Source organism: Saccostrea cucullata, unplaced genomic scaffold (genome assembly GCF_032062105.1).
Source record: "Saccostrea cucullata isolate Sc308-1 unplaced genomic scaffold, CSIRO_AGI_Scuc_v1 ctg759, whole genome shotgun sequence".
NCBI classification, from domain to species: domain Eukaryota; kingdom Metazoa; phylum Mollusca; class Bivalvia; order Ostreida; family Ostreidae; genus Saccostrea; species Saccostrea cuccullata.
This window is the reverse complement of record NW_026927359.1, coordinates 1-12,599: the sequence shown is the minus strand read 5'-3', so window position 1 is coordinate 12,599 and position 12,599 is coordinate 1. Positions and strand designations below refer to the sequence as shown.

At 36.6% G+C, this 12,599-nt stretch overlaps 1 pseudogene; it reads right to left on the bottom strand.

Annotated features, from left to right (window-relative positions):
* Positions 1-1,745: 1,745 nt before the first annotated feature.
* On the bottom strand, positions 1,746-3,319 carry LOC134274196 (uncharacterized; annotated as a pseudogene).
* Between the last annotated feature and the right edge of the window lie 9,280 nt (positions 3,320-12,599).

The window sequence follows — 12,599 nt, the reverse complement described above, 5'->3', positions numbered from 1 at the left end:
ATGTGTAGAAAGTTCAAAGATTTTTGCGGCTGGACCCATAAAGTGAAACAATAAGAATATTATATTCTTAGCACCAAATGAATAAAGCACCATCCTTATACTAAATAACTACAGCATAATAAAATAGAGAGATAACCACATCATTTGATAGATAACTATCTTCAGTTAAAATAATCACAGCATTACATAACAGAGGATCATCTTCATATGAAATAATAGTTCATTAATATAATAAAGCATGGAATAGCCACATAGGGAAGCTATGGCGTTTCATAGATTGGAAATCGGGCACAGTCTTTGCTCACTATCCAAAGACCCTTTTCGTCAGCTCATTTTGATGGAAGCTCCCTATCAAATATTCGGTGTTGCCGGTCTTGTAAAGTTCTTGCACAACAACAACTCGATCTGGCGATCACACTCTGCTATGACCTTTACTCATCTTCAATGAGGAGTCCAGAAAGCAAGAGCCACTTTTGTACCCGAGATTTTACAAAAATCAACACCACTCAGTTAAGGTTACAAATGGTGTATCGATGACTTGGGATATTGATGGCCACGAATGTATAAATCGTGACGTAATTTCTCCTCATATTGACGTCATAAAATACGTCATTTTCCCCCACATGTAAATATCTTTAAAGATGACTTAATGTTGATTCTTTCAATATTTCATGTAGTAGACCTCTGATCCAAAAGATGAAAATACCAAATGATTAATGAAAAAAATCGTTTTTGAAGATCAAAATCATTTTATTTTATGGATCTTTGGCCTTGCTTATATTTTAATTCTTAGCTCAAGGTAGCCAAATACGCATGTTTTCTACAAATTTGAAAAACATGTTTAGTATACGAATTGATTGATTGATTGTATATTGTTTAACGTCCCTCTCGAGAATTTTTCGCTCATATGGAGACGTCACCGTATGCCGGTGAAGGGCTTCAAATTTTGACCTTTACTCGGCACTCAGGGCCATTGAGCAGTGAGGGATCTTTATCGTGCCAGCGCCGAGCGCATGGCGAAGGAACAGTTGCTACCAATTTTAACGACTAGGTCAGTCGCGGCCCAGATACGAACTCACGACCTCCCGATCACGGAGCGAGCGCTTTACCGACTGAGCTACCGTGAACGGTCAGTATACGAATTGAAAGGACCTGGAAAATACTTTATTTCGATTTAAAAAAAGGGAAAGATGATGATAGTTAATTAAGGAATATGAGTACAGGACCATTTTATGCATAAAGTGAGCCTAGCATTTTTTTTAATGAATAAAGGTTAAGTGGAATAAAGCCCGCATATATTCATTTAGCAAATTGCTAATCATCGGATTTATACTTTATTTCTTCTTCGGAAGAGACACTTTGTGATGATTATCTTCATAAACTTGCACACTTCCAACACACGCATACATTATTAGCAACGCGAATCGCGGTATATATTATCCCTTTCCACGTTACACCGTAGCAGGTTTTGGCCGCAGTTCTTTATGACCTTGTTTACTCTGCAGCGGGACAGATACTAGTACTGTTACTTTGTACCTTGAGTGTTGTTACCTGTAAACGGTTGTCTATAATCAGTTCTAGTGGATGGTTAATAAATATCTGTATGTTCAGATAAATATTTTTTATGTGCCTTGTGTACGTCTGCTCCGGACTTTGGATATAAAATGTCAGATCGTTAAGAGTTTTAATGAATGAATGAATGGGGTTTTTGAAGAAATTTGAAGAAATTCTAGTTTGTAACCCTCGTTGATTATTGATAATACCCAACTGTCTTGAGTTACAAGATTCCAGTTTTCTACAAAATGTTTGAGACGACCCCCAACTGGTATCTCGGGAAGCATTGCAATTTTGGTTACCTGTTCTAATCTGCAGTCATTTATTAGATTTCTTTGGGATCCGAAAGGAACCAATTCTGTCTACTGTAGCAGATGCAGACGTATTTCTCGAATTGTCCTCTCTTGGTTTGTAGTCATAAGACCGTCTTGAGAAATTGGGTCTCTGAGTAGATGTTCTGTAACTGTTATTCAAAACAGTAGTAGTTCTGGGTTTTTTAAAATTTCCAGAGTTTTCAGCAGAATTTTCTGAAAATTTGCGTTTTTGATTTTTTTCATTCCATTCTGGAATTAAATCCTTAAGAGAATCTTTCTGCTCTTTCCTTTCTTTTAGTTTCTCTTCTAATTTCTTGCCAAAGACGCCATCTTCTGAAAGAGGCAGGCAAATAATTTTGCTATGAATATCCTTCAAGGTATATAATCCAGAGTCTTGTGCTGCAGTTTTCCTTCTTATAAGATGGTGAAAAGCCCCTGCTCTCCCCATTTGATCTAGTGCCTTGGTAGACATGGAGAAAATGTCTTTAATTGCTTGAACTGTGTCCGCATCTTGACAAGTTATAGAATCTAACAACGTTCCTAAAGCTTGCTGCATGTAGCTTAATGAAATAATACCCATACGGGCAGCCATCTGTCCCTGATATGCCAAAGTTTCAATACTTTTGTACGGCTGGGAAATTAAATGTTTACTTTTCCCCCAACCTTTGGTTTTATTTCCATGTTTTTTTCTTAACATTGGTTCTAAAATGTCATCTAGCCCTGGAACTTGAAGAAATGCTGCCGAGTTTGGATGAACAGGGAAACATTGTCTATATTCATCTCTGTAAGCAGACAAGCGTTCTGGATCAGTAATTCTCCATGACTTTTTCAAGATCTCCTCTTGTGTTTTGTCTAAAACTAATCCAGTTTTTTCTTCCTCTGAAGAAGAAACATTGCCAAAAATATCAGTTAGAGTTTTTGTATGCTCATCACTTTTATTGATCAAGTTCTGAAATCTATTGTTGTTGTTGCTGTCCAACTTATGTTGATTATTATCAAAAATCATGGGCAGTAATAGATTCCTCTTGAACTGAGGATTCGTTATCACCCAATAGCTCACGTACTTCTCTGACACTTGGAGCTAATGATATCATATCGTCCATTTCAGGCACACTTAATGTCCCTTCAATTTGGACTTCACTTTCCAAAGGTATAATCGGACGCATTCCAGATGAATCGTCTACATTTGATACCATGGGCTCAGGTCTCCGCGTGGATAAACCACCGGTATCCTGATCCGCTAACGAATTATGAGACACGTTTGTCTCGTGCACATTATGAGAAGCTGTATTCTCTAAAACACTGCTGGACAAAGTTTCAATACTTTCTCTTAGAAAATTCATCATAGTGTCTAACCTTTCGTTGACTCTGTTTTCTAATTGTTCCATTTTCTCGTTAGCTTTGCTGGAGGATTTCCTACCGGACCGCGGTTTTTTTTCCTTTGGCCTCCATTACTGATTGTAAATTCTGGAATTCCGAGCCCGAATTTAATTCGTCGTTCGAAATAAAACTGGCTTCTTCCATACTTAAACTAACATGAGAGAGTATCTATACCAATACCTTATACAAAATACAAAGTATTTGTATCACTCCATGGCTGAGAAATCTCTGCCAAAAAAAGTATGAACGTTCTGTTGCACGCCGGAAGATGAACTGATTTGGGCAAGCACCTGAGATGTGATCTCAGTCTTATAAGTGTTTGAATCTTATTCTTTTAAACGCTTGCCCGCGAGTTATGAACGTTAATAAGGGGAAGATATCCTAATGTATATTTATGACTGGTAAGTATAACGAACGAAATAAAATTCACAATTTTGGAAGAGGCACTCTTTCTCATCATAACTATGCACTTAGTTTATTTAATACCTAGGAGCAGAGAAGAAGATTTTCAAAGAATTCATGTATTTTCACTATATAATCAATATAGCCCCCCCGCCCCTACTCACACCAGAACCCTTGACCCTGGGGCCATAAAATTCACAATTTTGGTAGAGGCACTCTTGCTTATAATAACTATCCACTTAGTTAGTTTATTTGATACCAAGGAGCAGAGAAGAAGATTTTCAAAGAATTCATGTATTTTCACCATATAATCAATAGAGCCCCCACCCCCACACCAGAACCCTTGACCCTGGGGCCATAAAATTCAAAATTTTGGTAGAGGCACTCTTGTTCATCATAACTATGCATGTAGTTAGTTTATTTAATACCTAGGAGCAGAGAAGAAGATTTTCAAAGAATTCATGTATTTCACTATATAATCAATAGAGCCCCCCTAACACCAGAACCCTTGACCCCGGGGCCATAAAATTCACAATTTTGATATAGGCACTCTTGCTTATCATAACTATGCACTTAGTTAGTTTATTTGATACCAAAGAGCAGAGAAGAAGATTTTCAAAGAACTCATGTATTTTCACTATATAATCAGTAACCCCCCCCCCCCCAACACCCACACCAGAACCCTTGACCCTGGGCCGGGGCCATAAAATTCACAATGTTGGAAGAGGCACTCTTTCTCATCATAACTATGCACTTAGTTTATTTAATACCTAGGAGCAAAAAAGAATATTTTCAAAGAATTCATGTATTTTCACTATATAATCAATAGAGCCCCCCCCCCCCCCCCAACTACCCCAACAACAGAACCCTTGACCCTGGGGCCATAAAATTCACAATTTTGGTAGAGGCACTCTTGCTTATCATAACTATCCACTTAGTTAGTTTATTTAATACCAAGGAGCAGAGAAGAAGATTTTCAAAGAATTCATGTATTTTCACTATATAATCAATAGGGCCCCCACCCCCACACCAGAACCCTTGACCCTGGGGCCATAAAATTCAAAATTTTGGTAGAGGCACTCTTGCTCATCATAACTATGCACATAGTTAGTTTATTTAATACCTAGGAGCAGAGAAGAAGATTTTCAAAGAATTCATGTATTTCACTATATAATCAATAGAGTCCCCCCCCCCTAACACCAGAACCCTTGACCCTGGGGCCATAAAATTCACAATTTTGATAGAGGCATTCTTGCTCATCATAACTATGCACTTAGTTAGTTTATTTAATACCTTGAGGCAGAGAAGAAGATTTTCAAAGAATTCATGTATTTTCACTGTATAATCAATAGAACCCCCCCCCAACACCAGAACCCTTGACCCTGGGGCCATAAAATTCACAATTTTGGTAGAGGCACTCTTGCTCATCATAACTATGTACTTAGTTGGTTGATCTAATACCCAGGAGCAGAGAAGAAGATTTTCAAAGAAATAATGCATTTTCACTGTATACTTATTTAGCCCCGCCCTAGCACTAGAACCCCTGACCCCAGGGCCATGAATTTCACAATTTTGGTAGAGGACTCAATGCTGATTACAATCATGCAAATAGTTTGACTGCTTGACGTCCAGGAGTAAAGAAGAAGATTTTTAAAGATTGCATTATTTTTAGTGGTTTGGGCCCCACCCCTCAGGCCCCAGGGGGGCAGGGATCATGAAATTCACAATTTTTGTTCCCCTTCACCCAAAGATGCTTTGTGCCAAATTTGGCTGAAATTGGTTCAGTGGTTGCAGAGAAGAAGCTGAAAATGTTCAAATGTTAACACACGACGCACGACGGACGACGCACGACGACGGACGAAAACGGATAGCAATAGGTCACCTGAGTTTACTCAGATGACCTAAAAATCTAATTTAGAAATATCTTCATATATAATAACAATCGAGTCATTTTTCTTATAAGGACCCCCTCTAGATCCGCGCATGTCAAGTGATTACTAGTATTAAAAAGTATATTTCCAAGAAAATAAAAATAAATGGTTCAAAGAATAAGACAGCAGCCCTTCGGAACCTCTAAAATTGAATAAAGCGTGGAAACAGAACTCCCTCTATACTGTTTAAGGACAGACGAGACATTCCTTAATAATAGATAAATTGTTTTTAAGAGTTTGGCATTGAAGTATTACTACTAAAATATGTTTACTCATAAAAAATCGAGATACCTTACCAGGAATTTCTGCAAGATACCAGGGGCAGACTTTCTTTTATAATCCTTTGGGGAAGAAAAAAAATCCAATTATAAATTTTTTTTAAGTGTTTGGATTTTTAAATCACGTTTAGAAACTGGTTTAGAAATCAGAATTTTATTAAAATTCTGATTGATTGTATATTGTTTAACGTCCCTCTAAAGAATTTTTCACTCATATGGAGACGTCACCGTATGCCGGTGAAGGGCTTCAGATTTAGACCTATACTCGGCACTCGGGTCCATTGAGCAGTGAGGGCTCTTTATCGTTCCAACGCCTACCGTGACACGAGACCTACGTTTTTAAGGTCATAACCGAAAGACCCGTGACTTTCACTTCTAGTGCCGAGCGCTTGGCGAAGGAACAATCACTACCTTTGTTTACGTCTTATGTATGACGCGTATTAAAATTTTGAATATTTTTTCATACATTTCGAAAATATACAAAACAGATATTAAGGAACGTCTTCTCTGACCTTAATGTGGAGGCGGTACGTAGAGAGATCACAGGCAACTGAAGTATGGATAATACCCCTATTTTTTAATGAAAAAAATGTAAAAGTGCGTAATACCTCGAAAATATTAATTTTCACTTTAAAACACATCTATATGCCGTTATATGCAAGCAGATTTACTTTTTCTCACGTTTAAAGAATGGCACTAGAACCCCTGACCCTGGGGCCATGAATTTCACAATTTTGGTAGAGGACTTCATGCTGATAACAATTATGCCAACAGTTCGACAGCTTGATGTCCAGGAGTAAAGAAGATTTTTAAAGATTGCACTTATTTTAGTGGTTTTGGTCAACCCCCTGGATCATGAAATTCACAAATTTTTGTTTTCCTTCACCCATAGATGCTAAGTGCCAAATTTGGTAGAAATTGGTTCAGTGGTTTCAGAGAAGAAGCTGAAAATGTTCAAATGTTAACACACGACGAACGACGACGGATAGCAATAGGTCATCTGAGTTTACTGAGGTGACCTAAAAATAAAGAACAATAATGCCCAGAAAAGTAAACAAAAGGCCATGGCAGCATTTACAATTTGATCCGTCATCATAATACATAGAAGTTCCTTAGTTTGGTTACTTAATACCAATGGGCAAGGTAGGGGAACGAAAAATGCATTTCAACAAATAAGTTATATTCAGCAATAATCAGTAATGTCGTTACCACACATGAACCCTTGACTCTTAGGCTTAGATCCACACATTGCACAATTTTTGGAAAGGCATCCTTGCTTTTTAAAAAAATATTTCAATTATACAAAAGAGCACATTTCAAACAATTTATTCATTTTCAGTATGTAAGTACAGCCCTCCCCCCCCCTTCTATGGTACAAGTGACCCTGGGCCCTTAAATTTACAATTCCTAATGCTACGTTTACACTATGTTCCCGGCAGCCACGGCAATCACGTTTCAGGCCACCGTGGAAAAAACGGGACGGGCGTGAGAAAACTTGGGGCAACGGCATGGGCAAACGTAACTCATCGCGATTGCCGTGGATGCCGTGCCTGATTTTTAAACTGTCAAAAAAATTGCCACGGCGGCCACGTTGCAGATGTGAAACTTAGTAGGTCGTAGTAAAACGGAATAAACGCAACAAAACACGACAGCACGTAATAGACCGTAACAGAACTTGGAGGCAGTCCGCAGTGGGACGGGACAATGTATTTTTCCATTCATCTCACGGTCCATTCACGTTTTGAGACGTTTTGCTGAGTTTAGTCCGCGTTCTGTCACGGCTAGTTCACGGTTGTTGTCCGTTTTATCACGTTCTGCCACGTTTCATCACGGTCCTCACGGCAAACTAGGGTGTATGGTAGCCGTTTCCTCGCGTTCAATCGCGGTTCGTCCCGGCATGTTACGGTTTATGGTCCCAGTGCGTTGCGTTCTACTACGGTCTGACACGGCGCACGCGGTCTGAGAGGAAGCATATAAAAGCCGGGCACTGCAGAGAAGTTTCATTATGGATCCATATGGATCTCTGCCTTCTCATCCTCTTATTCGTCTCATTCCTAGTTGCTGCACTCCTGCCTCCCCTCTCTGTAATTGCTGCTGGTTCTCTTCATTTTGACGAAGTGATTTTACGTATGCACCCAGCAAACACGCAAAAATAAAATATTCGTCTTGGGAATTCATGATGTTTTATCTTCGAAGGGTCATGATACAATGATTGTTTCTGGTTAGGAGACCTTCTCTGGTACAAATGTGATCCATAGTTTCCCGGCGTCCATGTTTCATACGTAGAAAGACTTGACAGAACGTGAGAAACGTATAAGAACGTCATAAGAACGCGAGAAACGAGAGGGGACCTATCAGAACGTAAGAGGCCTGGGGGGAATGTGCTGGCATACGTGGCAGAACCGTAGTGTGCCTTGGAGCCTCCGGCACTCCACGACAACTTCTTCCTACGGCCCATCAAGGATTCCGTAGAAGACCGTAGAAGAACGCAAAAGAACTTGTCAAGACTTGTATAAAAAGGGGAAAATAACCAAAATCTCACGGCGCACTACGTTTCGGGCAAACGGGGCTGCCGTGAACATAGTGTAAACGTAGCATAAAGAGTGAGCCCTTGCTTATAATTATATAGGTAGCTGCTAAAAACCAAGGAGCAAAGAAGAAAATAATCATAGACATCATGTTTTTTTCACTAAACATGAATAATCTTAAGAGCCCCGTCTTAACACGAGAACCCCTGACCCTGGGGCCATAAAATTCAAAATTTTCGTAGAGGCAGTCTTGCTCATCATAACTATATACTTACTTAGTTTTTTTAATACCTTGGAGCAGAGAAGAAGATAGTCAAATATTTTGTGTTTCACTATATAATCAATACAACCCCTCCCTAACACCAGAACCACTGACCCTTGGGCCATAAAATTCACTATTTCAGTAGAAGCACTCTTACCGTACTTATCATAACAGTATACTTACTTAGTTTATTTAATACCCAGGAGCAGAGAAGATTTTTAAAGAATTCATGTATTTTCTCTACATAATGAATAGAGCCCCGCCCTAATACCAGAACCCCTGACCCTGGGGCCGTAAAATTCACTATTTTGGTAGAGGCACTCTTGCTTATCATAACTATGTGCTTGGAAAGTTTAGTTCAGACCCAGGTACAGAGAAAAAGATTTTCAAAGAAATAATGCATTTTTAATATATACTTTTTTTAGCTCCGCCCTGACTCCAGGGCCATGAATTTCGGTAAAGGACTCAATGCTGATTACAATCACGCAAACAGTTTGACTGCTTTATGTCCAGGAGTAAAGAAGAAGGCTTTTAAAGATTGCATTAATTTTATTGATTTTGGCCCCACCCCAAGGGGGGCAGGGATCATGAAATTCACAATTTTTGTTCCCTATCACCCATATATGCTTTGTGCCAAATTTGGTTGAAATTCACTCATTGGTTGCATAGAAGAAGCTGTTCAAAAGTTAAGGACCGATTGACGACGGACGAAAACAGATAGTAATAGGTCACAAATAAAATAGAATACAAAAGTAACCTTTAGAAGATTTTTTTCTGCAACAAAAATGCTAAAATTGCTCAAAATTTGTTTTTTTAAAGATTCTTTTCTTTTCTTAAACACGAATCAGAAAATTATAAATGTACTCAAGATATATACTTAATGTTTTCCTTTTCTCTCCGAAATAATAAGAATCACGCTTAAACGAAGGATATGTAAATAACGAACAGTATTCAATCTCAACGTCCATTTAACAAATATACAAAATAAGAGCAGAGCAAACACGGACCCCCGAAACATCAGAGGTGGGATCAGGTGCCATGGAGGAGTGAGCATCCCCTGCCGACCGGTCACACCCGCCGTGTGCTCGTTGTCATAATCAGGAAATAACGGAAATAAATCCGTGGTCAATTCAGTGTATAAATAATGAACTAACAATTGGTATGAAAAACGTCAGTCAGCATTTCATTCAATGATAAATTGTATTTGCTGACAAGGTCATTGTATCGACCATAGAATTTACGAAATGATGACTTTAAACGAGACTGTTGATATTCTTGTTTCATCAACTTGCTTGTCAATGATATACCTCGTTTTAAGAAATTGTTCATACGTAGAGCATGCTCTTGCGTATCGAATCAACTGAGATATAAATACTCCGTGTGCAGGTAATGAAGGTATATTGCTGCATAAGTAAGGGAAGTTGACGATAGAAAAGTTAAAGTCATCATGTTTATCATATAGCTTGGTTGTTAGATTACCATTTGTGCCTTTTTCAAGTAAAATGTCCAAGTATGAAGCAGACGTGTCGGACTCTGTGGTATCTTTTATCTCAAGCTCTCCAGGATAAACAACATTTTTGGAAGATATTTTTCATTTATTGTTTTGATAATATATAATCATAATTTTAAAACAGGGACCCTAAATGATATCAAATAATGAACATTTACTTACATTTTTCTTTCATTTCATGCAATTAGAGTCATTTTAATATATATATCTTTTTTCCTTCTTTTAGTAAATTATTTGAAAGTAATGGAAGGATATGGAAATAACGAACAGTATTCAATCTCAACGTCCATTAAACAAATATACAAAATAAGATGGAGAAATTCTGGCAATAATAACCTGAACAACTTGACCATATTTTCCGGCAAAGTCCAGTGACGGTCAGAGGTCAAACGTCAAGCAAAATGTAAGTAAAAACATATTAATATACGAGAAGTACTTTCTGTTTATCTGTATAAAGTTTATTTTTATTTCCTTTTTTTTTAATTTTTTAATATCGATAAAAATTTTGAACTATCTTGTTAAAACAAACTATTCTTATCTTGTTAAAACAAACTTTCTTTTTCAGAGACGTGAAGAGTAGGAAAGTTGAATGAATTAATGAATGCTAATTAAATGAAAGAATGGTTGAATAAAAAAAGATTAAATGGTTGTATTTATCTGAAAGTTGATTAAAGCACATAAATCTCTCATTTCACAAATTACATTTCCAATAAAATATTCGGATTTTTTTCAAAAATATATTTAATTTTATAATTTAATTTAAGTTATTAATAATGAGTTTCAACTATCTTGTTAAAACAAACTATTTTTATCTTGTTAAAACAAACTTTCTTCTTCGAAAACGTGAAGAGTAAGAAAGTTGAATGATTGAATGAATGCTAATTAAATGAGAGAATGGTTGAAAAAAAAAAGATTAAATGTTTGTATTTATATAAAAAGTTGATTATAGCACATAAATCTCTCATTTCACAAATTACATTTTCAATAAAATATTCGGATTTCTTTCAAAAATATATTTAATTTTATAATTTAATTTAAGTTATTAATAATGAGTTTCAACTGCAAACATTAGATGAGACTGAACTTGAGCTTACAGAGCAAGATGAAAATCTTGCAATTTATGGGATTCATCGGCCACCTTTTAGTGGGTGATGGGAATTGTCGTTTTAGGTCTATTAGCTTTTTCCCTTGTATGGAAACCAAGACCACCACCAAGAGTTACGAAACTTTTGGGGAATTATGAATCGGTAAATAAGAGAATTCCACAACCACAATCAGTTAGAATTAAAAATAAATATCATTGGATTTAGGACGAACAGCATGTAAGAAAATTGATTTAGATTAACTAGTTTCAAGTAAGGATACAAATAACCAAGAAATAAATTATTTCTCTAAAAATCCTCACTTAAAAACTCCTACAAATTACTTTCCAACTATCCATTCTTTAAGATACTTGGACACAGATTTGAAGTTAATATTTTCTTATTTTTTCTGAACAATATCACGAATTACTCGTATATTTTAATAGCATTTCACACAAATTTTAATTAAAAATCTTATTGCATTTAAAAGTTATTAAAAAAAATTTTTGGTGGTTTGATTGACACATCCTTGTCCTTTTACAAATTTTAACTTTATTCTTCATCCTTAGGAAAAATGGCAATTTTGATGTGTTTTAATGAGTCATATAAAACTTTAATCAAGAATTTTATTCAGAGTAGAAATGTTAGAAAGCAAAACACCTTCAAAGGTATCGTCATTCCGAACTAAGAGATGCGTACAGAGTTTAGCAAATCGAGCACACTCGTGTTATGTACACAGTTTTTGTAAACAGGGCTCTAGTTCTGTTATTTTTTATATTTAGAATTCACCGGGTGAGTTCAATCGTCACAATCAGCCTTACCACAACTGCACGGACTGACAATATATTGTGTGTTTGTTTTGCTTTCGAACGTGTCTACTCTGAATTTTCTGGTCTAAAGTATTAATATTTTTCATTATACAAAACGAGACTGTCACTTTTCTTAAGGATTAAGAATAAAATTAATTTGTGAGAGTGCAAGAATATGTCAATCAAACCCGCCGAAAATTTGAGATTTTCACTATCTTTTAAACGAAACGATATTTTTAATTAATTTTTGTGTGAAATGCTTTTAAGATATATAAATTGTAATATTATAGAGAAAATAATAACTTCAAATCTGTGTCCAAGTACCTTAAAGGAAAATCCTCTAACGACTTACAAATGACAAGTAGCTTGGAAATATATCAATGTTCTATTTGTAAGAATATATTTCACGAATATGGCAAATTCAAGAAAACATAAAAAATGCACATGGTAAAGAAAATGATAAGAGAATGTCGTGCATTGCTCCCTCATGTGACGTGAACTTATTCCACGCTGATGAAGATCTCGTAAACCATATAGTCAGCATACATG